The 24,781-nt window shown below is 46.0% G+C and overlaps 2 long non-coding RNA genes across 3 annotated transcripts; both read right to left on the bottom strand.

Moving 5' to 3' along the window:
* Nucleotides 1–9,180: 9,180 nt before the first annotated feature.
* Nucleotides 9,181–16,334, bottom strand: LOC136794599 (uncharacterized). Of its 2 annotated transcripts, none has more exons than XR_010841590.1 (3): nt 16,165–16,334; nt 14,243–14,476; nt 9,181–10,159 (listed from the first exon to the last, which is right to left on the bottom strand). It is a non-coding gene; the product is annotated as an uncharacterized lncRNA (long non-coding RNA). The 2 variants fall into 2 exon arrangements; XR_010841589.1 differs by lacking the exon at nt 9,181–10,159 and adding an exon at nt 12,369–12,481.
* Nucleotides 16,335–17,493: 1,159 nt separating this feature from the next.
* Nucleotides 17,494–24,064, bottom strand: LOC136794598 (uncharacterized). Its single transcript, XR_010841588.1, has 3 exons — nt 23,941–24,064; nt 22,396–22,471; nt 17,494–19,195 (listed from the first exon to the last, which is right to left on the bottom strand). It is a non-coding gene; the product is annotated as an uncharacterized lncRNA (long non-coding RNA).
* Between the last annotated feature and the right edge of the window lie 717 nt (nt 24,065–24,781).

Raw genomic sequence — 24,781 nt, 5'->3', positions numbered from 1 at the left:
ATACAATCACATTGGGGGTTAGGGCTTCAACATATGAATTTGCAGGGGACACAACTGGGTCCATAGAAAAGTGATTCATATTTTTTTTAAACCTTTTATTTTATATCAGAGTTGATTAACAATGTTGTGTTAGTTTCAGGTGCACAGCAATGTGATTCAGTTACACATATACAAGTATCTATTCTTTTTCATCTTCTTTCCATTTGGGTTGTTACATAATATTGAGCAGAGTTCCCTGTGCTACACAGTAGGTCCTTGTTGGTGATCCATTTTAAATACAGCAGTGTGTGCGTGTCCCTGCTGGTCCAGTGGTTAAAACTCCGTGCTTCCACTACAGGGAGCTTGGGTTCCATCCCTGGCCGGGGAACTAAGATCCCCGTGCGTACCACATGGCAAGGCCAAAACAAAAAACAAAAAGTCATTCATATCTTAATGTAAATTCCATTTTCAGGTACTTTTTCCTCTCTGAAAAAGACAGCAGGCTAGGTGGGGAGTAGGGTCCTGTAAGTGGGGAAATGATTGCAGACAAACTTGATCTGGGGCTTCCTAAGCACACATTCCTTGTTGTAAAAACAGTGTCCTTATCCAAATTATGGTGCTGTCACTGTAAATTTGTCAAAGCAGCTCAGACCCCCCCCCCCAGCCAAACCTTCAGAGCTGTGGGAGAGGAGGATGAGGGCGGGCCACTCACATTTCTTCTCATGACCCCACCACTGCCATTAAATCCCAGCCCTCCAGCAGCTGCTGGAGACGGAGGTCACCTATCTATAGCTAATAGACAGTGTAATCAGTTTCAAGTAACTGTCCCCATGCGTGATGGGATACTGTGAAGATCAAAGCCGTAAGTTCTAACCTCTGCTCAAAACACAGAGTAGAGATCTCTATAAGGAAAAGGATGTTCAAAAAGAAGGAAAACACAGAGTAGAGATCTCTATAAGGAAAAGGATGTTCAAAGAGAAGGAAAACACAGAGTAGAGATCTCTATAAGGAAAAGGATGTTCAAAAAGAAGGAAAACACAGAGTAGAGATCTCTATAAGGAAAAGGATGTTCAAAAAGAAGGAAAACACAGAGTAGAGATCTCTATAAGGAAAAGGATGTTCAAAAAGAAGGAAAACACAGAGTAGAGATCTCTATAAGGAAAAGGATGTTCAAAGAGAAGGAAAACACAGAGTAGAGATCTCTACAAGGAAAAGGATGTTCAAAAAGAAGGAAAACACAGAGTAGAGATCTCTATAAGGAAAAGGATGTTCAAAAAGAAGGAAAACACAAAGTGAGTTCCCCAAACTCAGTGTGAATGAACTTTCATAAATCACTGCCAGCCCAGAGGGGTTTCTTTATTATTGTGGTTCTTTGTTGTTATTTGTTTGCTCTCTAGTTGCTCTTAAACTAGAATCCTCCCCCTACCTTTTATGTCTGCTGCTTTTTAGGATAATGATTTTTTTGAAGGGTACCAACTTGTTGCCTCGTAAAATGTTCCTTGTATTAGTTTCTTGTTGACATGAAACAAATTACCATAAATTTAGCAGCTTAAAATAACACCTTCCCTGCCTTCCCGTGTCCATGGGTCAAGTGTCTGGGTTTAGTTACTTGGTTTTCTGCTCAGAGTTTCACCAGGATGAAACAGAGGTGTCGTCCGGGGCTGAGATCTCATCTGATGCTCAGCTTTTTCTTTTTAGCTCACTGGTTGTTAGAAGATTTCAGTTCCTTGCAGGTGTTGGTCTGAGGCTCTCAGGTCCTAAAGGCCACCATCTACCACCTGTCCTCTCTACCACACAGCAGTTTCCTTCTTCAAGGCTTAGAGGAGAATGTCTGCCGCTGCTTCTCTCCCCGGGGAGAGGGCTAAGCCCTTATTTGAGATTTTCCTACTGATTGAGTCAGCTCCACCGAGCAGAATCTTCTTCCAAGTAATTGTCTAAAAGTCAACTGATTAAGTACTTCAATTACATCAGCAAAATTCTTTCACTTTTGCCATATACAGTGGGCCTTCAGTATTCAAGGGGGATTGGTTCTAGGGCCCCCCCCAAATTCACAAATGCTTAAGTACCTTATAAATGGGCTTACATAAAATCGTCTAGTGCAGTTGGCCCTTCATATCCACCGGTTCCGCATCTGAACCCATGGGTACGAAGGGCCAACTGTATGTAAATAACCAAGGGAAGGACTGTCCATCAACCACAGGCCCTGCCCCTCCAACGCAGGTGATTACACAGGGAATGCACAACAGAAGGATATGGGGTTCACCTTAGGAATATGTCCATCACGTCCTCCATTCTGGATTTGCCAGATCTGTCTCTTTCCTCATAATTAAAGTCGGGTTATAGTTTTTCGGCAAGGACACTGATAAAGTGGTTTAAACCGGTTTTCCTGCGTCTAGTATCTCTGGTTCTCTCCTCACCACATTCCCTCTCATGAACACACTCTACTCACCTGCTGGAGGCCTACTGGAGGACATTGCACTTCTCCTGAAACCTGGCAGGAGAGGAAGGCTGACAATATTGGTCTAATGGCTCTAATCCCATCAGGATATTAGTGGACTTGGCACTTCCCCTGGGTGCCCACCCCACAAGAGGAAGAACCAGATATTGGTGGAGCGTATCGACCCTGAAGTAAGACTGCCTGGATCGAAATTCTGACTTCAGCACTTACTAGCAAGTGACTAAACTCTCCATTTTCCATTCAGAAAATACGGATATTCACATCCCTACATAGAGCCCACCCCTAACATTTTTAGGGTCCAGAAGAAAAGTACAAATGGCAACTTCTAAACCATACGTCAAAATATTCAAAAGTTTAAAAGTAAGCTAATAAATCTCTAAAGAAAACATGTTTTATCCTCCTACCTTGACAAAGGCGTTCTGACCATGACCCGGAAGCACAAGGTCTAAGTTCAGAATTCTCAGATTCCAAAGAGGTCCTTGCTGAAGTGAGACACTGTAGGGGAGACCGTGAACCGTGCTTTTCCTCCCGGCTCGCTCTCCTCCCCTTCCCGCCCCACCCCTGGCTCTGTCCACACTGCGAGTCACATGGAAGTAAGTTTGCCGATGGCCCAGCCCACACAAAACACTCCCTGTGCGGCCATCAGCCACGCAGAGGCCAGCCCTGGACTCGGCACCCGGATCACACTGTGAACACAGCCTGCCACAGGGACAGACCCAGGCACAAGACCTGCTCGGAAACTCAGTTTAGCTCAGGGGTATTAGGGAAGGAAACCAGGGTCCCAGGTGCCTGGTAGATATGTCCTCTTGTCCTCACAGAGCAGCTTCTTACCCTCTGGGGAGGGACACACCTGGAGAAGAGCCAAAAGAGGTGCACTAAAGCAGGGAGTCCAGGTAGAGGCCTCTCTTCTCTGCATCTAAAGGTGAACCTGACCTATCTCATAAAGTTAGAGGAGAAACGGATGAGAAAATGTGTGTTGAGTGCTTAGACCAGGGTCTGGTACGAAGCAAGTTTCAATATAGGCTAACTCGTTATTCTCAGATGCCCTACAGATTGAGAGGGAGAAATTCCCAGCGTCACCAGCATCTGGCACTGGATTCTCTTGCACTCTTGCATTTGTTAGCATCTTCTCAAACCTAAAGGCAAACAGAGAGGAAAAGCTGCAGGCAAGTTGTATTCTCAAATCAATTTCTGCAGCCAGAGATGACATCGTGTTCTAAGCCACGTGTGTCAAATTGAATTCCCTACATATTCCTGGACCTCAAGTAGAGCCTGCCGGACCAAACCACTGATCACAGACAGGGACAACACACACGTCTCACCGTGTCTGACAACCCGATTCCTTCTTCATTTGGACAGTATTAATTTGCCGTCTCTCTGAATCCTCATCCCGTTTATGAGTTACACTTCATTACAGAATAAATCACGAATACATGATAATCTGGAAGATCTTGTATTTGAAAGGCTTCTTCCTGACTTCCAAGTTTACAGAGAGCTGTGTTGGGAAGGCAAATGCATCCCCGGCTGGCAGACTTTGTCTTCCTTAGAATTTAGGTGTGATCTATATTCAAATGACAGCTTAATGAGCCTTTTCCTATTTCTAGAAACCTTATCACATCATTAAAGCGTAGAAATGAATAATACATCTAGCAGTTGGATTAAGCTGAACTTGAGACCTGATGCATCTTCAAAGAGGGAAAAAAAATGGAACAGAGGCAAAATATCAAGGGATGCTGAGCCTAGGAGAAGGGGTTAAACACGAAGGGGTCAAGAAGAAATATTTTTATTCTCATGAACCAACATAGGTAAATGTCACCAGCATTTTTCAAAGTCTTAATGTGTCACTCCTATTTCTCTGGGCATGGACTGGAAGAGGATTTTGGAAAATGATCTGTTGCCAGGCTTCACGGCTGAGGATGAAGGGTTTACCTGCTATGACGTCATTGTGAGCAAGATGTTAGCTGCCTGAGTTAGTGTCCACACCATTTCCCAAACTCCTTCTCAGAGGTAGGAGAGTTCACAGTGATTCAAATCCTGAGCCCTGGGGTTAGAACTCCTCCCCTGTCTCCAGCTGTGTGACCTTGGGTTGAATAGCTTGACCTCTTTCAGCTTTCGTGTTCTTCATCTGCAAAATGAAAATAATAAGTGCACTCACTTTGATGGGTTGGAGAGAGGATCCAATGAGTAAGCCTAGATCCAATTCTTAGCACAGGGCTTGGTAAGCAGGAAGAGCACGATACCTTGTGGCTATTATTTTTCATTCCTTGGTGTCTTCGCATATGCTATTTCCTCTGCTGGGAATGACCTTTGGCCTCCTTGACCATAACCCAAGTCCTCTCTCCAGCCTCAATTCCCCAGCTCTTTCTCCTCCTGAGAACGCCTACTCATCTTTCAAAACCCAGTTGAAATGTTACCCACCACCATCTTCCCTGACACCCCTAGTCAGGCCAAGTGCTTCCTTCTCCAGACCGCCCCAATGCCCTTACACTCGTGATCAAAATAACATTTGGCTGAGACCTCATAGTGAGTTCTTCAATGTTGGTTGAATGAATCTAGATTCACTTTTCTCTCCTTCCTGATGTGTAGAAATACAGAGGTGAGGGCACCTTTCCAGGTGGCCTTAGGGCTCTCTGTCCAATGCTGACAGAGGCACAGGTCGGTGATAAGAAATTTTCATTGGCCCAGAGCAAAACCGTATGACAAATTCAGCCAAGACAGCACAGATTTTAACCCAGACACACCCCACCCAGAGTGTAGGCATGAAAATGGCGAGTTAAGTCTACCCTAGTACCACTGCTCTGGACACAGTCTCCTAGAGATATTGGAAATAAGTACGTCATCATTGACAAACTCCCTTTCTCCCACAAACCACATTCAGGAGCTGCTAGGGTCTGTAGTCACCACTCGTGGTTCTCTCCTCCAACCCCTCTGCTCCCTCTCATCACTGGGAAACTGTTTGGCAGTTCTACTAAAGCTGATCATTGCATAACCCGTGACCTAGCAATTTCTCTCCTGAGTATATACCCAACAAAAATCCATATATAAGCTCACCTAAAAAAAATGTACAAAGATGTCAGAGCAGTGTTATTTGGAATAGCCCCAAAGAAAACTACCTAAATACCCGTAACGGGGTGATGGATAAATGATGTTATATTCACACGAGGAAATACTATACAGCAATGATAATACATTTTCTAGAGCTGTATGCATTAATATGAATAAATCTCACAAGTATAATTTTGGGAAAAAGAAGCCAAGTACAAATAGTACGAATTCTATGATTCCTTTTATGTAAAGTAAAAAACAAACAAAAAAAGGTAAAGCTATTAAGAACCAGGACAGTGTTGACAGTGTTGCCTTTGGGGGAGGTGTGACTAAAAGGGGACTGAAGTGGGTTAAACTGTGCCTCCCAGAAAAGCATGTCCACGTCTTTACCCCTGACACTTGTGAATTCGAGCTTATTTGGAAATGGGGTCTCTGGAGATGTAACCTAGTTGAGGATCTCAAGATGAGATCATCCTGGATTAGCGTGGCAGTAAATCCAGTGGCTGGTGTCCTTAGAAAGGAGAGGGGGATTCTGAGACACACAGCAGAGGAGGCCACGTGAAGGCGGAGCAGAGGTTGGAGAGATGCCTCTATACACCAAGCAATGCCCGGGACTGCTGACCAGCACCATAAGCCAGGAGAGAGGCATGGAGCAGATTCCCCCTTGGAGCCTCAGAAGAAACTAACCATGCTGATACCTTGACTTCAGCCTCCAGAACCATGAGGGAATAAATTACTGTCGTTTCAAGCCAGCCAGGTTTTGGTAATCTGTTACAGCGGCCCTAAGAAACTAATATCAGGCATTAGAGAGGTTACGGGGATGCGGGTACAATTCTGTTTCTTGTTCTGTGTTCAGTTTATGAAGATTCGTTTAGCTGTACACCTTGCTATATGCGCTATGCAATGTGCATATTATACTTCAAAAAAGTTAAAAGTATATATAATTGCTCTTTATTACGCTTTGAAAGAAGCCTTCTTATCACAGTTCAGCAGTAAGAATAAGATAGGCTGTTGTCTAGTAACCAATCGTCCCATGACAACAAAGGCCTACATCGCACCCACGCGACACGTCTTTTAGGGATCGGCTGTGGCTTTACTGCACATCATCTTTAGGAACCAGATCAAATTTTCACTCCTACGTGAGGCTTTTCCAGAGATCTCTAGGCAGATAAGTCATACAACAGAGTGTCTTTCTCCAATGCTACTCCTTTTATTTTGACTACTTGCTTGCACATTTATTTCTGTCACTAGGTGGGAACAGCCAGACTGCAGGAATATCCTCTTTATAGAGCTTAATGATCGGGAGTACATTTTTGTATCAGACTTGATGTCAGACAGATTTGGGTTTTCATTCCATCTCTAGCGATCTCAGGCAACTTTATCCTGTTTGGCTTCAGTTTCCTCATCTGTAAAATAGGGAGAGTACTACTACTGGCCTTATATTATTGTGAGGATTAAAATCTATAACATATGTAAAGTTCTTAAAATAGTCTAAGGCATATATGAGGCGTTCATTAAACATTCCCTGTATCGTTAATATTATTGCATAACTACTGCAGGTCAGGATCCTGATCTAGGGTTCTAGGATTAGTTGTAAACAAGACAAAATCCTGACCCTTAGTGGGGTAGGCTGCTACTGTTACTAATATTCGCTGTTATTTGTATGCCTAGTAGCTAGGGTGGTGCTTGTCCCATAGTCGGCCCACGATATATTGTTGAGTAACTTGTATTCATCCTCTGACTCCAAAATGCCAAGCTTATTCCTAACTTCTCACCCTTTCAGGCTTTTCCCTTAATATTTTCTCTCTCTGGATTCTCATTCTCATTTTTTTATGAGTCATTCGTTTTAAAAAGTTAGCTTTCTGCGTGAGTGTTTGAGCCTAATCACTTTAGCATTGCATACATAATAATCTGTGTTAACAGATGCCCTATTTATGGGGAAATGTAAAGCCATGATGTGGGGAAATTATTCATCTCATGTTTTTGTTGAAGAAGCAAAACACACAGTAAATTAAGTCTGGTCTTCCTGAAATTCTGCATTTTCAAAAAAAATGTGGTAGGAACTGGGGACCGCACTTGGTACAAGGTGGCATTAATTATTTAGTCATTCTGAATAGGTTTCACTCGCATTACGTGGAAAAATGTAAGAGCCCTCCAGTGGCCAAATAATCCCTCTCAAATCCCAAGGGTTATTTGCCACAGACGGCATCTCCAGCTGAATGAAACGCCTGCTTCATCTTCTGTAGGGAAAGAAAGAGGGTGAGACCCTCTTTTCTTTTTTAATAGGACTTATTAAAGTCTTATTTTCCCATTTTTAGAAAGGACTTTTGTCTGATTCCAAACACTCAGACAAGTTTGAAGCAAATTGTTTTATCCCTTAAAGCAGAGATAATACCTTCTCTCTGATAGCTAAGCATTGCAATCAAATAACACTTTTTTATTGAGCAGCTACTGTAGACCCAGCACTCTGCTGGACTTTGTGGAAGGAACTAGCCTATGGAGGGAGAGGGAAAGATGAATAGAACATACAGTTTCTATCCTCAAGGGTCTTATGGTCTGTCGAGGAGACAAGAGTAACTCCTCTGGACAATAGAGGGATCACGTATAGTGATAAACTTGATCGTTCTTGTCTGAAACCATGTTTGGCACCCTCTTTAGGGCAGGGGAAAGAAAGTGCCTCATAAGAATAAATAAAAATGTATTTGCAGTTTACTGATGGTAAGTACTTGTCTAGGTACTGGAGGGCCCAGAATCAATACAGACATGGCCCCTTGCTTTCTTGGCCCTTACAGTCTACTGGGGGAGAATAACCCTGAAGAAACAATTGTAAAGAGACCTGACAAACTATTCAATATCCTGTGATAAACCATAATGGAAAAGAATATGAAAAAGAATGTATATAGATGTATAACTGAATCACTTTGCTGTACAGCAGAAATCAATACTACATTATAAATCAACTATGCTTCAATAAAATAAATTTTAAAAAGAAAGAGATCTGACAAGTGCTAGGACGGAAAAGGTATAGGAGTTAGGAGGGCACACGGAGGACATGTCTAACTAAAACTGAGGGGGGAATAGCGGTCAGGGAAGCTTCTAGAGGAAGTGACAGTTAGGCCAGTGATTGAAATGAAGATGATGAGTAGCCAAATCATGAGGCTAGGGTTAGAATGTTCTAGGAGGAGAGAAGAGAGGATGTGAAGAGCTGACAGGGGTGGGGGTGATGGGCTGTAAGGCAGAAAGGCCTTCAGTATGGCTGGAGCCCAGGAAGCGGGTGTGGGGAGAGAAGAGATGGCAGCCACGTTTCACCAGTGGGAGCTACATTGAATCACACAGCCATCAGATCTCGGTCTAGGCTCTAAAAATGCCCCTTCCTCCCTTATCTCCCTCCCAATCACCGTTCTGTCTCATCAGAACTTATTTTTCCTGGTTCTCGAATGGAGAACCCAATTTTATTCTTGGCCAGACTTATCTTTCCAAATCCGCTCCTTGGCACCAATCTCTTTCTGGTTCCTGGTCTTTACTCTCTCATCCGATCAAGAAAATGCAATTCTTTCATGTGGCCATTTTTCAATCACTGTTCCGAATGCTATTTCCTCCTGCTTTGCGGTCCACACCCTGGCTGAGCCCCTCTGCTGGGTTCAGTCAGTTCCCAGGAGGAGTCATCAGCCAGGCTTGGGTCGTCCGTCAGGCAGGAAGATGCTGGAACACCTGGGAAGCCATCCTACTGCCGCCTCAGGTATTTGAGGGGCCCCTTGCTGCTTTCACTCTCACCTGCAAGAATCGCCAAACCAGGAGGAGGGCGGGGGTGGTCCAACATCCAAGTCTGGACAAGAGAAAACCAGGGGCGGTGTGGGTGTGTAATTTGCCGATGAGATGAACAGAAAATCTGTGCTGAGCCTGGGGCTTGGCTGTGAAATGATATTGTATCCAATGTCACTGTGCATAAGCCCCTCAGAATGAATCCATCCACACAGACAACAAGAGAGGGTGACACCCTGTTCTGGATCTGACCCAGTGCACATGAAGCCTTGTCCCAGTAGCTTGGCAGGCCTCTTCCTGGTGGCCATTCAACCTTCCCATGCTTCACTGCCCCCCTGCAAATGACCCCTGGCCTTCAATATGGGCAAAGAATGACTCTCAAAGGGAAGTAAACACACTTTCTTTTATCATCACAGAAAACACTTTGCAGGGGTGATAAGGAAGTTTTAGACCTTTTAGCCCTTAACATTAGCCTGAGGGGTCCGGATGACAGGCTCATTGTTTATACTTGTGCAGAAACTAATTTGATCCCAGCAGATGTTCGCACAGTAGAGGGCGAAGCCACAATTTCCATCAGCCAGGATCGCATTGTTACCTGCTGGCGGGTTACCTACCCGGGGGGTCACAGACCCCAGTGACGCGAACACGCAAGAGGCGATGCATATGCAAATTTTGAAACTGAGGATGATCCTGAAAGCATTAACGACATGTGTGCGTCTTCCTACCGAGATCGCCTAGAGTTCTATGCAAATCCAGCTACTGTTAAACTTCCTGCGCTTGCAGCTCATTTCTTTCAGGACACATTTTCTTCGACATCAGGACTTGTTCAATCTTTGATAACAAGACGGAGAAGGGTGAAATATAGAGAGATTCCAGTTCAAACAGTTCGAGGTTTCCGTTTCCCGTCTGAGGAGCCTGAGGAACAAACGCAGTGTAAATTCCATCATCCTCCTGTGGTGCCCATCTACTCCCCCCTTACTTTCTTCTTATCCTCCTCTTTACAATTTGTACTCTTTATTATTATGGCAAGAACACTTAACTTGTGATCTCCCTCTTAACACATGTTTAAGGACATATTTCATGGTTAGCTTCAGGCAAATGTTGCACGGTGGATCTCAAGCATTTATTCATCTCCCATGACTAATACTTTCCCCCCCTTCAACAGTAACCCTCTTCTCTCCCCACCAACCCCTACCAACCACCATTCCACTCTGTTTCTTGAATTTGGAGGAATTCCTACAACTCAATAGCAAAAAAAAACCCAAAACACAAAAAAACCTAATTTAAAAATGGGCAAAGGAATTGAATGGACATTTCTCCCAAGACAGCGTAAAAATGGTCAACAGGTATTTGAAAAGATGCTCAACATCACTAGTTATCAGAGAGACACAAATATTCCCCCTTAGTTTCTGAATCATCCTTAGGCCTAAGGAGAAGGGAGAACAAGGTACTAGTGTATCTCCAGGTCCAAGGGTGCCAACACGGCCTGTGTGTGTGTGTGTGTGTGTGTGTGTGTGTGTGTGTGTGTGTGTGTGTGTGAAGAGGGTCAGGGGAAAGAGAGTGGGACATTGTGGTGGGGAGGGCAATGGTATCCCAGAGATTTTAGTACGTGTGAGCGGAAAGAAAAGGCTATTCCACCTGCTATAGTCCGAGTTCTGAGCCCTGCGTCTGACCCTGACCGTCTATGGAACCTCAGCCAAATCAGCACAGTCTGTCATAGCCTCAGCTTCTTCACCTGTAAAAGAAGGAATACTAACAATGCCTCCCCAACAGTCATTGTGTGGGTTCACAAACGCAGCAGAGTGAGAAAACTCAAATGGCACTAAGGCCCAGGATATTAAGGCAATAATCTAAAAGCTAAACTCAGCTGGGTGTAGTAGAATAGGAAACCAGGGACCAGGGCACGCTGGCAAGTGAACATCCCATATAAAGCATTTTCAGTTCAATTTAAAACAAACCGATCCATGTGTTTCTGGCAGCCAGATACAACCCATAGCCCACCGACTTTTATTCCACAGGAAAATATCTGGCCCTGAAATGAGACTGTGGTTGTATTCTTATTGTTATTTCCTCCAGGGGAAACCCTAGCTCGGACATTCCAGATCCCTCCAAAGATACCTGGCCTGCTCTGGAGCCTGCTTTCTATTTCTAGTGGAGCCAGAGGCCCTCCCTCACCGAGACCAGACCGAGGAAAAACTGCTGATTCACAGCTGGAAACAATCTCTGTTTCCAGATGCTTCCATAGCTTCCTTCTACTGCGGTGGCCCTTCTTCCTCCCTGCCCTCCCCCACTTCTGCTGCCAGCCCCAATCCAGGCACCGACAGGATGGCTGGAAAGGACCCCGGCTGCGAATGCACCGCAGTAGACAAGCGTCTGTCTGCTCCGTCCCCTCTGGCATCCTCTCCCCTGCGTTTCTGCAGGTAGGGGCCTTACCACAGCATGATTAGGCTTTCAGGAGAGAAGCTTGCCCTGTTCTCGATGTTCAGAAGCTGGACTAGAGTCTCACAACAGCAGACTGCTGGCCTGTGGCCCAGATCAGGAGAAAATTAGGTGGAATTTCACCTTTCTCCATGGCAGAGCCTTTTATCCTAGAGGTTAGAAACTGCAAATAGCCTTTGACTCAGGCTGACCGTCTCTGCATGAGAGCCACGGGCTGCCTCCAGCTCAGATTTATCTTCCAATGTTAGGTCTGGAACACAAAGCGGAGAATCAAGCAGGATGCTTTGGGATGCATTCACCTTTTGACATGAATCACAGCATTATGGTTCATGCTTGGGGGGAGATCCAAGCATCATGTGACTGGTCCTCCCCTGTGATTTTTCCTGGAAGCCCTGAGGGCCAAGAGACGGGACCAGCTGGAATGGATGATTTTTCATATAGTAGACGTCCTGGTCTCACATCCCTACAGGCAGATGTCAAGCAGGATATCTCCCAGGTCCGATTAGGAAAGAGAGTAATATGAGGTCCTCTTCTGTCCTGAAGATTTCCTCCAGACAACCATAGAAACTCACTCTCTCCGCCTCCCTCTCACCAGCCAGACTTCATTCCTTTTTCTGACCATCCTGGTCAATCATCAGACTGTGGTAGAGCTGGGACTTCCTCAAATCCCGCTGTGGATGGTGTACAAAATGCACATGCCTCAGTCTTCCCCACAGAAATTCTTATTCAGTTGTTGGGGGTGCATTTTTTTAAATGTCCTCTGGTGGCTACGTGGAAGCTCCTGGCTCAGAATCCCTGCTGTAGAGAGTAGAGGGGGGGAGCAACAGTGAGGTGCGAGGCCTCTCGTCTTCTGGGCACCGGGAAGCGGGGGCCATGTCTTCTCATCGCTGTGGTCATTAGATCCTACAGCCCACCCAGTGCACATCAAGGGATTGTCTGCGTCCTCATTGCCTAACAGATGCACGACCCAGATAACCAAATATGCCCATTGACTCTCCGTTGCCTGTGGAGATCAGGAGTCCAGGGAGAGGGGAATCCAGGGCACCACGCTGAGCTACCTGAGCCCCTGGCTTCATCCCGTCACCACCTGTGCAGATGACCTTGAGCTAGACAGACACTTTTCTAATCTCAGTTTCTTTACCAGTAGTAAGATGGGGTTGGAGTAAATAATTAGTTCCCTACAAACACCCAAACTGTGTAAACAATTATGTAATGGACCTTTAATGAAGTCAATCTTTTTTTCCTTTGGAGCCTCCATCCTTGGTTCCATGGTCTAATAGTTAAACCCAAAGTGATAAGAATCAAGAATCAGAAGAGTCATCAAAGCAAACGATAAGAATTTTCACTCTGTCATCAATTCCTATATGTCTACGGCTAAGTCTCTCCTTTTCTCAGGGCTCACATGTCAAGGGTATTAAGGAAAGAAACGGGTGCTGGAGGAGCACCCAAGCCCCAGAATTAGGGATGGGCCTGGCAGCTGTGAAGTTCACGGCCTGACACTATACACAGGGCCCAAGCCCAAACCTGGTGACTATAGTTAAGGATAAAAGAAAACACTGCCGAAGCTCTTAGCTACGCAAGGACCTTTTCCCTTGCAAAGATCTTGTAAAAAAAAAAATAAGGGAGGGGAAGGAGGGGAGAAAATGGCTGTATCTGAAGCAGAATAATGAATCTAAAAAGAATGTTTCCAAGATTTCTATGATGCATCAGCAGCTTCTTAAAATAACAGCAAACATTTTAGATCCATTATTTAGTTTCCCTGCAAAATAAACAACAGGGTCATACAGAATAGGAACGGGGGATTTGGCCCTCAGTCCCCATTCATCCTCTGTGTCCATGCATTTTTAAGACAGGAAAGCATTTTCCCAATTATAGCAGGAGGAGGAAGGATGAGAGGGAGGTGGGTCGGCTTGGGCTCGCCGGATGCCTTGCTTGTGTGTCTGGGGCGTGCGGTCAGAACGGGTGTGCTATTGGGGGGACAGTAGCTGAGCAGTCTTTAGGGTCAGGGAGACCAATCCCTGCCCAGGCAGAGGTTCTAGAGCTTCACGAGCCCACGCTGGCTGTGCCACAGCAGCAGAGGTGTTCAGAACCGGAGTGCCTTGTCCCTCAGGCTGTGTGCCTTATGCCTCAGAGTACCTCCCTGACACCAGGGCAGGGGGCTGGAGAGGTGCTGATGTGCCCTATTCAGAAAGTCTGCCAAATGGGCCCAGAGCCCAGCACAAAGGCCTCACCCTACCCTGTCATATCTCCCCCTGCAAACCGGCTCAGTCGCCTCCTGGAAAGCAAAGTGGGGGGACTGGGTGAGCTGTGTGTGTCTCGTGCGCCAGAAGAGCCGCTAGAGCTCCTGAATGCGGGCTCTCGTGTCTGACCGCACTTCCTCCCTTAAGAAATGACTTCACAAACCCAAAATAGCAACAGCCACGAAACAAAACACAGCGAGGTTCAGGCAATGAGAGCCAAATCAAGAAATGAAACTGTACAGCAGAAATGAACACAACACTCTAAATTAACCATGCTTCAACTTAAAAAGCTGAAAACAAAAATTAAAATGAAACATACCCACCAGGTATCCAAGGTGGGGTTAAGGGTCTTCTCGTGGGGCTGGGACAGGGTGAGTTGAAGATCTAGGACTGGGACCCTCAAAATGGCTCTGTTCGAATGAGGCAGCAGAGAAATTGAATGGAATCTGTCTCATAGCCGGCTTTGGTGGTTTTGTAAAAGCATTTGGAATATGTCCGTGTTGGTACCGGATGGAGTAGTTTGAGACTTTTCACCCATCAGGACACAAGACACCTGGAATTCCAAAATGCATCGCAGCCTTTAGGTCCTAAGGGATGCACCATGTTCTGTCCATGACATTAACCATGGGAGAGAGAACCAAAGTATGTCAGCTCCAGTCTCTCTCATCTCACCTTTCAGACGAGATTCCTGTCTAGTAATTACTGCCTGTGATTCTGAGCGGTAATACATAGTTATCAGCAAGCACTCATCAGAGAGGTTAGCAGAGCAGGGCTTCCCACTGTAGCCTCGGAGAAGAGGCTTCATTATGTTTTTGCTGAGTTACTTCACCCTGTGGCTGTTTACAGTTATCTCCTCTCTGCAGAGCTGTTCTGCTATGCCAGGTCTGGATTACAGACCGTTTCCCCCTCCTCCACTGGAAGCAGGGAGAATTCACATGCCAGACTCTCCCCTCGAAGCGGTAAGACGGAGACCTCTGGCACATTCTTGGAGTAAGTCCTTTACTCCAAGTCCTTTACTTTCCCCTCCCAGACACACCGACTTGTGCAGCCTGAATCCTTACTTTCTAACTTTGGAGCTGAATGACCTGAAGCCGTATATTGAATCCCTTTAGGGCTTGATGTCCCCTTCTATAAAATGGGGATCAATAATACCTACCTCATACTGCTTTTGTGAAGACGAAATCAGATGGTATAGAGAAAATAAGTAGGTCACCTAGTTAAATTTGATTGAGCGTAGCATCTCGGGGCTTGTTGAAGCTCGGGAAATGGTAATGAGATTGTTATTGTTTTCTATTGAGGTTTTGATGTGAAATTTGAAAGTAACTGATATTATGACTGAAACAATACTCAGCGAACCTGTTAGCTGCCCTCCTTCCTCCCTGGACCACTCCTTCCATCTCCAGCACACACGCCCCTCCCCCGCCCTCCCGCCCTGGGGAGGGAAGGCCTGAGTCCGGGTACCATACCCATCTCCGCCCTCGGTCCTCTAGTCATCTCTCTCACTGCCCCCACAGCATCAGTACCTTCCATACTGTGATTTTGTGTGTGTGTGTGTGTGTGTGTGTGTGTGTGTGTGTGTGTGTGTGTGAGATATGCGGGCCTCTCACTGTTGGGGCCTCTCCCGTTGCGGAGCACAGGCTCCGGACGCGCAGGCGCAGCGGCCATGGCTCACGGGCCCAGCCGCTCCGCGGCATGTGGGATCCTCCCGGACCGGGGCACGAACCCGTGTTCCCTGCATCGGCAGGTGGATTCACAACCACTGCGCCACCAGGGAAGCCCCATATACTGTGATTTTTGAGTGTTGAGGAAAGAGTAGTTTTTCTCTCCTCAGCTTGTGTCTTTCTCAGCTCTCACCAAACGTACCCCCAAGGACAGTAGTGGTTGGTGAGAACCTACATGTTCACTCAGCCCTATTTACCAGCCCATGGACTCCCACCCTGACAGAAACAGAAGTCTCTCTTGTTTCTGTCTTTAACCTTCTTGCCAGCCCTGAGAGGGAGATAATATTATGCCCACTTTACTACGAGGTCTAAAAGCCTGGTTCTGCTTTAGCAATCTGTCCTAGATGATCTATGTGTGGTGGGGAAGGATCAGAGAGGGTCAGGTGAGGTGAGGCAACGTGTGTGGAGGGCCCAGCACAATGTCAATATATAATCTCAGTAATCTGATCTTTTCCCTTCCCGTTGTCACCTTCTAGAGGAAACCGCGGGGTAGGGGCGGTCCTGCCAAAGCTTCACCTACCTCACCTCCTACCTCTGCACACCTCACAGCCCACGCTGCAGCCACGAGGAGCTTCTTGCCAGTACGTAAGCACGGTCATTTTACACCTGTGCATGTTGTGCAGAAGTCACCCTCTCCTCCCTCCAGGTGCATTCACAACTTGCCATATTTTTAAATTCCTCTGATAAGAAACGTGCCCTGCAGAAGAACTAAACAGACATTTCTCCAAAGAAGACATACAGATGGCCAACTGACACATGAAAAGATGTGTCTAATTTTTAGAGAAATGCAAGTCAAAACGACAATGAGGTATCACTTCACACAAGTCAGAATGGCTACCATCAAAAAGTCTACAGATAACAAGTGCTGGAGAAGGTGTGGAGAAAATGGAACCCTCCTACACTGTCGGTGGGAATGTAAATTGGTGCGGTCACTATGGAAAACAGTATGGAAGTTCCTTAAAAAACTAAAAATAGACTTACCAAATGATCTAGCAATCCCACTCCTGGGCATATATCTGGAGAAAAACATGATCCAAAAGGATACATGCACCCAATGTTCACTGCAGCAGTATTTACAAGATCCAAGACATGGAAGCAGCCGAAATGTCCATCAATCAACAGATGAATGGATAAAGAAGATGTGGTGTGTGTGTGTGTGTGTGTGTGTATAATATATAATATATATATTATATATATTATATATTATATATATATGTAATGGAATACTACTTAGCCATAAAATAGAATAAAATAATGCCATTTGCAGCAACATGGATGGACCTAGAGATGATCATACTAAGTGAAGTAAGTCAGAGAGAGAAAGACAAATATTACTTGACAGCATTTATATGTGGAATCTGAAAAACAGTACAAATGAACTTACTTACAAAACAGAAACAGACTCACAGACATAGAAAACAAACTTACGGTTACCAAACGGGAAGGGTGGGGAAGGAATAAATTAGGAGTATGAGATTAACAGATACACTCCCATTCTATAAAACAGATACACAGCAAGGACTGACTGTAGAGCAAAGGGAACTATATTGAATGTCTTGTGATAACCTATAATGGAAAAGGATTGAGAAAAGGATATACATATTCAGCATGTATGATTCTGAATCACTTTGCCATACACCTGAAATTAACACAACATTGTAAATCATCTATACTTCAATTAAAAAAAACCTACTCTGTTTCCCCAAGGACAGGTGGGCAATATCTTCCTTTGCTCCAAAAGCAACTGGCTACTCCATACCTCTGATTATAAATTCCATCTTTGTTTGACTCTCTCTCTTACTAGATTCAGAATCTTGTGTGCCAGAGTTTATGACCTATTCTTTTTTTTGTATTCCTGGCATCTAGCAGAAGGGCTGGCATATAGTAGGGATTTAATAAATAGTTGTTAAATGAATTAAAGCTATTGAATAAAACCCATGGAATCCCATTATGTGCTGGTACTCTGCTGACTCCCTTGAACGCAGATGATGAAGGCTGAGGTTAGAGGGGTAGCAACTGAGAATCTGGAAGAAAGCACACGCGTAAAATGAAAACGCTGCTTAGAGAGTCGCCAATTCAGTGCCTTGTCTCTCCGGGAGCAGGAGGGATTTCAGGTCTTTCCAGCCCGTGAAAACTCTGGCCACCCCCTGTGTAGCTAAAAAGAATGGAAGGTGTTCCCATTGGCTGAGGCGGCCTGAAGACAGCAGGACAGAGCCCTGTGTGCAGAGCTCCTCTAGGTCTCACGCTGTGATGGAAAACCCCCCGCAGGCACTTCCGGGAGGCACCTTGGAGGGTGATTCCTGGCCCAGTTTTTGTGCCACTGCAGAGAGCTGTGTGTGTTCCATGAAGCTGCACTGGCATAAATGTACTGGATTTCCATTTTTCTTCTTCTCCTCTCTGTACATATCCTGGGACAGGACAGGCAATCGCCTAACTAGTTGTTCACAACTGCCCAGGAGCATGGCGAAAAGCCAGACCAAGAAAGAAGGGATTCTTCAAAGGCCAGGAGAAGGAAGATAACAGAGTTTCAGCCAAGTAAACAACACATGGTAGGTGGGAGGGAGCGTATGGACATAACCAACCCAGGCTGAGTCTAAAGAGAAGAGGGTGGTCTAAACCCGTAGCCTGGGAGATGGTGTACCTGTAGAGGTGCCAGGGTCTGACTCACCCTCTCTGGATGAACTTGGACTTAGCAGAACTCTCATCTGCAGAATCAGGAGAATCCCATTTCATAGTCACAGTATAAGAAGGATCTCTAGAGATGTTAGTCCAAAATCCCTCGTTTTAAGGATGAGAGGACAAAGCCTGGGAGAAGCCAAGTGATTTGCAGGGGATCACGTGGCCACTTTGCCTTAGAGATGGGGTGAGGACCCAAATCTCTCTCTCCAGCTCTCAGTCACCCTGTTCCTTCTGAACAGCGTTTCAGATTCTCAGAAGACAACTCTCTGTGCCAGACAGACTTCTAGGCTTGCTCTCTGTTGAAACTGTTGACCAGAAGGAGCTATGTACCCACACTGGAAGGCTAATGGCTGCTGAGATCATTTGTCTAAGGTTTGTGTCTACGAATTTGTGGTTGTGGCTTGATGCTGCATTGAACTTCAAAGTCAGAGAGTCTCAGGAAAGTGTAACAGTCAGATATGACTTCCCTTTTTCATGCTTTCTAACCCCAAACTTGATGAGATCCCTAGGGATTTTTTCCACTATGCTTTCATTCCTGAAGCCTCCACAATTTGACTTCCCATCAGCTCCTGCCCCTTGACTGCCCTGGTTTCACATGCCCGCATGCCCTCCCACACTTACCAAACAGAAATAATTTTATCCAGTGGCCATGCTGCAGATTGCTTCTAAACAGCTGGGCTCAGGAAAAGCTCCGGGGATGAGTTGGGATCAGGAGTTATCTTCCCCGGCACGCTGTATCTGGATTTGTACTCACGTGGGCTGAACGTTTTAATTAGTGTGGGCGGCCAGTCTGGTGAGAGCTCCCCACCAAAGGCTCTGCTTCTTAGGTGAGTGGTCGAAAGCTGTTCTTCCGACATTGAGTGCTCTGGTTGCTAGAAAAGGAAAACAACACCTGGGTGTCCGCATCTTATTTGTTCATTCATGTTCAACAACTCTTCACGGAGGATCTGTTAAGTGTCAGGCATTGAGCTAGAATGTGGGGATTCTAAGAGCAATAGGACATAGCTCCTGCTCGTAAAGAGAGAACAGATGATGGATGTTAAATGAACATGCTGTACAGACAGTGGCTGGTGAACGAGAACATGTGATGATACCGAGATGCACAGGTTGTCAGGAAGACCAGAGGAGGAGCATTTTACCCAGCCTTGGGTACGTGGCGGGAGGGAGCCAGGGAGTGGTTTCTATTGCTGAAAATCAGGGAGGGCTTCCTGGAGGAGGTGTTCAAAATGAGTCTCAAAGGATCCGCAGGAGCTAATAAGACACCAGATGACGTTGGCAAGGCTTTCTTAGCAAAGGGAACAGCACAAAGAAATGAAGATCAGCAGCACGGAGGGGGGTGGGTACGCAAAACAGGTGGCTTCCTTTTCTAGAAGGGGTTGGCAGCTGAACATCGTGTTTGGGAGTGTGTGATGGGTGGAGAAAGGAAAGGAGAAGAGATGCAGGCAGGGAGCACATACTTGATGTTTGTCCAGCATTTCACAGTCTACTGTTGTCACATGTGTTGGTTCATCAGCTGACAGAGCAGCCTCATAACGTGCATAGGGGAGATGCTAGTTCTTTGTGAGTCCACCAGCAGTCCCCTAACTGCCAAGCCAGTGATTCACCCTCCATCTCCATCCCGCTCTGTCACTCACTGCCCGTCCTATGCCAACCTCCAGGATCTCTACTCATTCTTGATCTTCCTTAGAGCTCTCTGGTCTTCCCCTTCAGCCTCCTCAACAGCTAATCCACTTCACTCTAACCCCCAGATGTTCCATTCCCTCATATCTTTGGTCCTCCGTTCTCATCCTTCCCGTCACTACCGGTGCATCCACATCTTATTAGTGATTACCAGATCCAAACCTCCAGCTCCAACCTTTCTCTTGAGATCTGGTCATGGATCCCCACCTGACCAATGGACACCTCCACCTGCGAAATAGGCACCTCACTGAATATGTCCAGCTGTGAACTCAGGGGTTCTCCGTCAGACCTTCTCTTCTCTGGAAAACGAGAACCCATTCTGCCTTTCCCCTGAGTCCTTCTTTTATCCCCAAACCTCATCAATCTGTAAACCGCGTCTTCTATCAGAGCCATATCCTGCGTCAGCTCTTCTCACTCTACCAACCCACCTGCTGCCCCCATTGCAAGAACTTCCTGTATGGATGTCCTACTACACATACTCTCTCCCCTGGGCTATTATTTCCAGTTTCAAAGGAAATAGCTCCTCCTCCCCACCCAAAGCTCTCATTTGGTCTGCTTCCCTGATTAAAGGTCTCCATCACATCAGGGTAAAACTCTACCGTAACTAAGCATGGGTGACCCTTTACTGGCCACCCCTTAGGTGGTTCTTCAGCCTTACCGTCTACTTTTCCACCCAGCAACACAGCACTGGTGCCCTCTCTGCATCTATCACCTTGACACAGCCATTCCCTCCGCTTGAAATTCTCCTCCTGCCCCAGATGTGTTGGAGGTGCTCCTGTGTAAGCTCAGTGTAGTTTTTAATGTTTCACGTTGTAATGACTTCACTCTCTAATCAGACTAAACATCTTAGAGATAGGATATTTGTCTTACTCACAGTTGCACCCAAAAGCTAGCACAGTAACTGGTACATAAAAGAAACATACAAACACGCGCACACGCACGCACACACACACACACACACACACACACACCAATTAAACTGAATTGAACTCCCCATCTGGTCAATTTGTAGGTCTTCAAAACTTGATTCAAATGTCACCTCTTCTGTGAAGCCTTCCTTGATTCCACTAGGCATCCAAAAAAGTTTTCAATCCGTATTATTCCACTTGTTTTGGTGAATTATTATTCCCTTTTTAATTCATCTGTCACTGGATTGAGTTCCTAAAGGGTAGAGAACAGCCACCCACCACTGAACTAGTCTAAGGTTGAGACTCAGACAATTATCTGGTGACTGAATGAACCACCAATTTACAGAAAGGAGAACTGAGGTTTGTAGGAGCTGAGCACCTTGTGAAAAGTCAAACACTGGTATATCTGGGACTAAAACTTGGCTCTGGGTTCACAGATTTTTCGTTTAAAGCCAAAACTAGCATCTCTGATTCTACCACATGGTGCCACGTCCGGGAAATCTCTCCGTAAGGGAAAACTCTCCATCACCTCTTTTCCTGGGGAGCCGAACCTCCAGTGGCTCACACCCCAGTGCCCATGGAGCAGCCAGCCATCTCCCGTGAGCAGCAGCAGTGACCGCCCTCGTGGCTGTGCAGCAAGTTGCTATTCAAATGATGCTTAGGAGCAAGTGAGCCGCTAGCAGAACAGACACACTCAGCCACAGCCTGAGCTTCTCATCCGGAGTCAAACCTGCACTTGACTCCAGCTTTACCATCTCCCAGTTTTGTGACCTTGAGCAAGTCACACTGCACAGAGCCTTATTCTCAACAACTGGAATAAAGATAGCTACCCTTCACAACTGTTGTGCAGAAAACAACAGTAGCAGCGACACGCACATTTTTCATATGCCTTGTTACTGCGTCTCTGTGAAGATACTGACATAGCAGGAGCTCCATAAACGCTCCCCATGATGACATCAAGCTACATTTGGTCTCTACAACAGTCTGTTCTCTTTTCGGTAATTTCTCTGAGCCCTGGACCCTCCTTAGCCTTGTTGGTTGGCCTCCTAGACCTTGGCAGTGCAGACAAAGAAGAATTCCATTTCAGATAATAATTCAGAGCCTCTCCGATACACTGTAGGTCCACCATGGTCCTCTTTTGCATGGCTTTTGTAATCTTTCTTGTTGTTGCTTTTAACAAAAGGCTTTGATATCCCCAGTGGGAAAAAAGAAAAAGACACTCCAGAGAAATCCAAGATACATGGGAGGCAGAAGAAACCTACAGAAGAGGTGTTCCTGAGGGCTCAAGGCGTTTCCCCAAATGGTCCTGTGTGGATTCCACAGTTTCCACGCTTCTCTTAAAGAAACAAATGGTGCACTCCTGGAATTAGAAATTCAGCCAAATGGTCCAAGCATCCCAGAAAGTGTTAGGTCTATTTCTGAGGATTCTCCCAGGTTTAGTCACCCCAACTTTTATTTGCCTATATAGATCAAAGGTTCCTAACCTGCAGGCCAAGGGCCCTTGAAGGATATAAAGTGGCTGCTAGCAGTCTCAAGTTTGTGCATTGTGTCATCTCTCACCTAAAAAACAAAAGAGACAAACAAAACAACAGTGCTTTGCAAAAACATCCACACTTATTTTACTTGCAAGTGAATTTCATATTGTCATAAATAAAATATGTTATCTGTATCAGATCATTACTGAATTTATAATAGCTGTTTGTCATTATGCATTTCCCTGCAAAATAAGTATTAAAAGGATTAATAATACCTTAACATTTTGTTGTGGGGAAATTGGCAAGAGCTGTGTTCCGCAACACGTTTGACATAAAAAGCAATGCCAATACTAGCAAGGTTTAGGGATCGCTCTTATAAGTCAGAACCCCAGGGTCTGAGTGGACCTGGCAGCCGGCTTCCCAGAGCAACTCAGAAACATATGTGTGTTGCACAATGACCTTGAAAAATCTTCCTGCTCCCAAAGATGAAGCTATTCGGGTCTGTCTGCCAACCTAATCCACCACACAGCCCTGGCACGAGATGCAGGGAGAGCTAATCTTTCCTCCTAACATCTGGGGGGCCCGGGGTGGGAACGCAGCAGCAGCTGCCAGCCCAGGGCCAAGAGGAGGGTGAGCAGAAAAGGGCAGTGGCAGCGCCTCCCAGATCCCTCTCCATTAGCCCTCATGACAAGGCACAGGCAGAAAGTAAGTCTGGCGAACACACGGCCAGGAGAACACAGCAGTGACGAGCAAGTGACTAACCTCAACGAGCCGTCACAAATTAAATACTGTCTGTGCAGGAGACGTCACCTCCCAGCTTGCTTTGGGAGCAGAAGGCTGAGATTTCCCACACTCTGATTGGATGAGAGGCCGCAAGCCAGCTAGGCAGCCTAGGTGAGGACAGGTCCGGTGAGCTGCGCTCACAGCAGGGCTGTGTCAGTTTGGAGACTAACCGGCAACGGTGCACACCCGTCACCCAGGCAGGTCCCTGACCGCCACTTCGGTGACACAGACACGGACACTGGTAAACTGACTGGAGGCTCCTTTCTTCCCCACTGGGCACAGTAAGCAGCCACTGGACTAGCCACTCAGCCCCCACATGCCTGTGTCCCCGCAGGAGGAAGTGTGCTCTTAACACCTGCTTACCTTCCACAGGGAGCCTGAGCCCTAATGAAACGAGGCTTGTGAAGTGCTCTGAGGCTGCGGGAAGAAAGCTGAGCTCCTAGTGCAAATTATTATTGCTAATTAATTATTGTCAGCGGGAAGGATGTATGCTGTGCTTTCAGACACAGGAGCCCTTGCTTAGTGGTCAAAGAATGCTTTTCTTGTGTATTTCCGATCCATTGCTCCCACCCGCGGCTCTGGCCTGTAATCTCTCAGTCTTTCTCCCCTCTTTTCTTCCTCTCACCTTTCTCAGGTCCCTGACCGGAAAGCAAGGTATCCAGCCTCCCCCTCATACCCCAGACATAAGCAGATTTTCATAAAAAGAGGATAAGAAATCCTTAAGAATGTGAATGTAAGCTAGAAAGTAAGAGGAGATCCGAAACGGAATACCTGTAGTGTTGGCTGGGAAACACAGAGCCCCTTTGGGAAAAATCCATGATGAATCCTAGACAGAATATAGAGCTGAAATATGGGAGTCTTTCTGCTAAGATGGTTTCTGCTGGTGCGTGATTATGGCCTCTGAGGGGCAATGAGACACGTGATCGGAAGGGGGCATCGGAGCTTCTCGGAGCAGTGAGCCTATCGCAGAGACCAGCAGACCTCCTTTTTATAAACCCTTCCCCGAGCCACCCTCCTCCCCCAGCAAAAAACCCGAGGCCTGTTCAACTTTAATTTCTATCTTCAATTAGTTAGGATAACAATCCTATAGAATTCCTAGAATAAAGTGCACCTATGAGATTAAAAAGGAGACCAGAGGCATTAGGAGAACAAAGCAACCCAGATGGAACAATGGGCGTCTTCCCATCTCGCTGCCACCTGGCGCTCACCATGCTGGCATCGAATCAAGGGCATTGCGGATGCCAGACAAGAGAATCCCCGGTGAACTGCAGCTTTTATGAATAAATTGTACTTGCCAAAATTGGTTGGTTGTTTGTGGACATTGATCTATTTTCTCTGATTCTTTCTGATTGTTATATTTTGGATGGTGCTTACCGATGTGAAAAAGCCATCTAGTATCGCTGATAAATCTAGAGATAGCGGCAGAGGTCAAAGAAAGTAGAAAGGAAGGAAAAGAAGGTGTGCTTGCCGTACAATGGGAAAGCTTTTTATGGGAAGTGCAACTCTCTATGCCCATTTAAATGCCATTTCACCCCATTTTGTAATTGTACACTTAACCAGGTCATTTGCTGCTTTTTTTTTTTTTTCTTCCCCTTCTGGAGTTAAGGATAGA

Source organism: Kogia breviceps, chromosome 7 (genome assembly GCF_026419965.1).
Source record: "Kogia breviceps isolate mKogBre1 chromosome 7, mKogBre1 haplotype 1, whole genome shotgun sequence".
Taxonomy (NCBI): domain Eukaryota; kingdom Metazoa; phylum Chordata; class Mammalia; order Artiodactyla; family Physeteridae; genus Kogia; species Kogia breviceps.
Note: the sequence above shows the minus strand (reverse complement) of the source record. Positions and strands in the feature narration are given on the sequence as shown.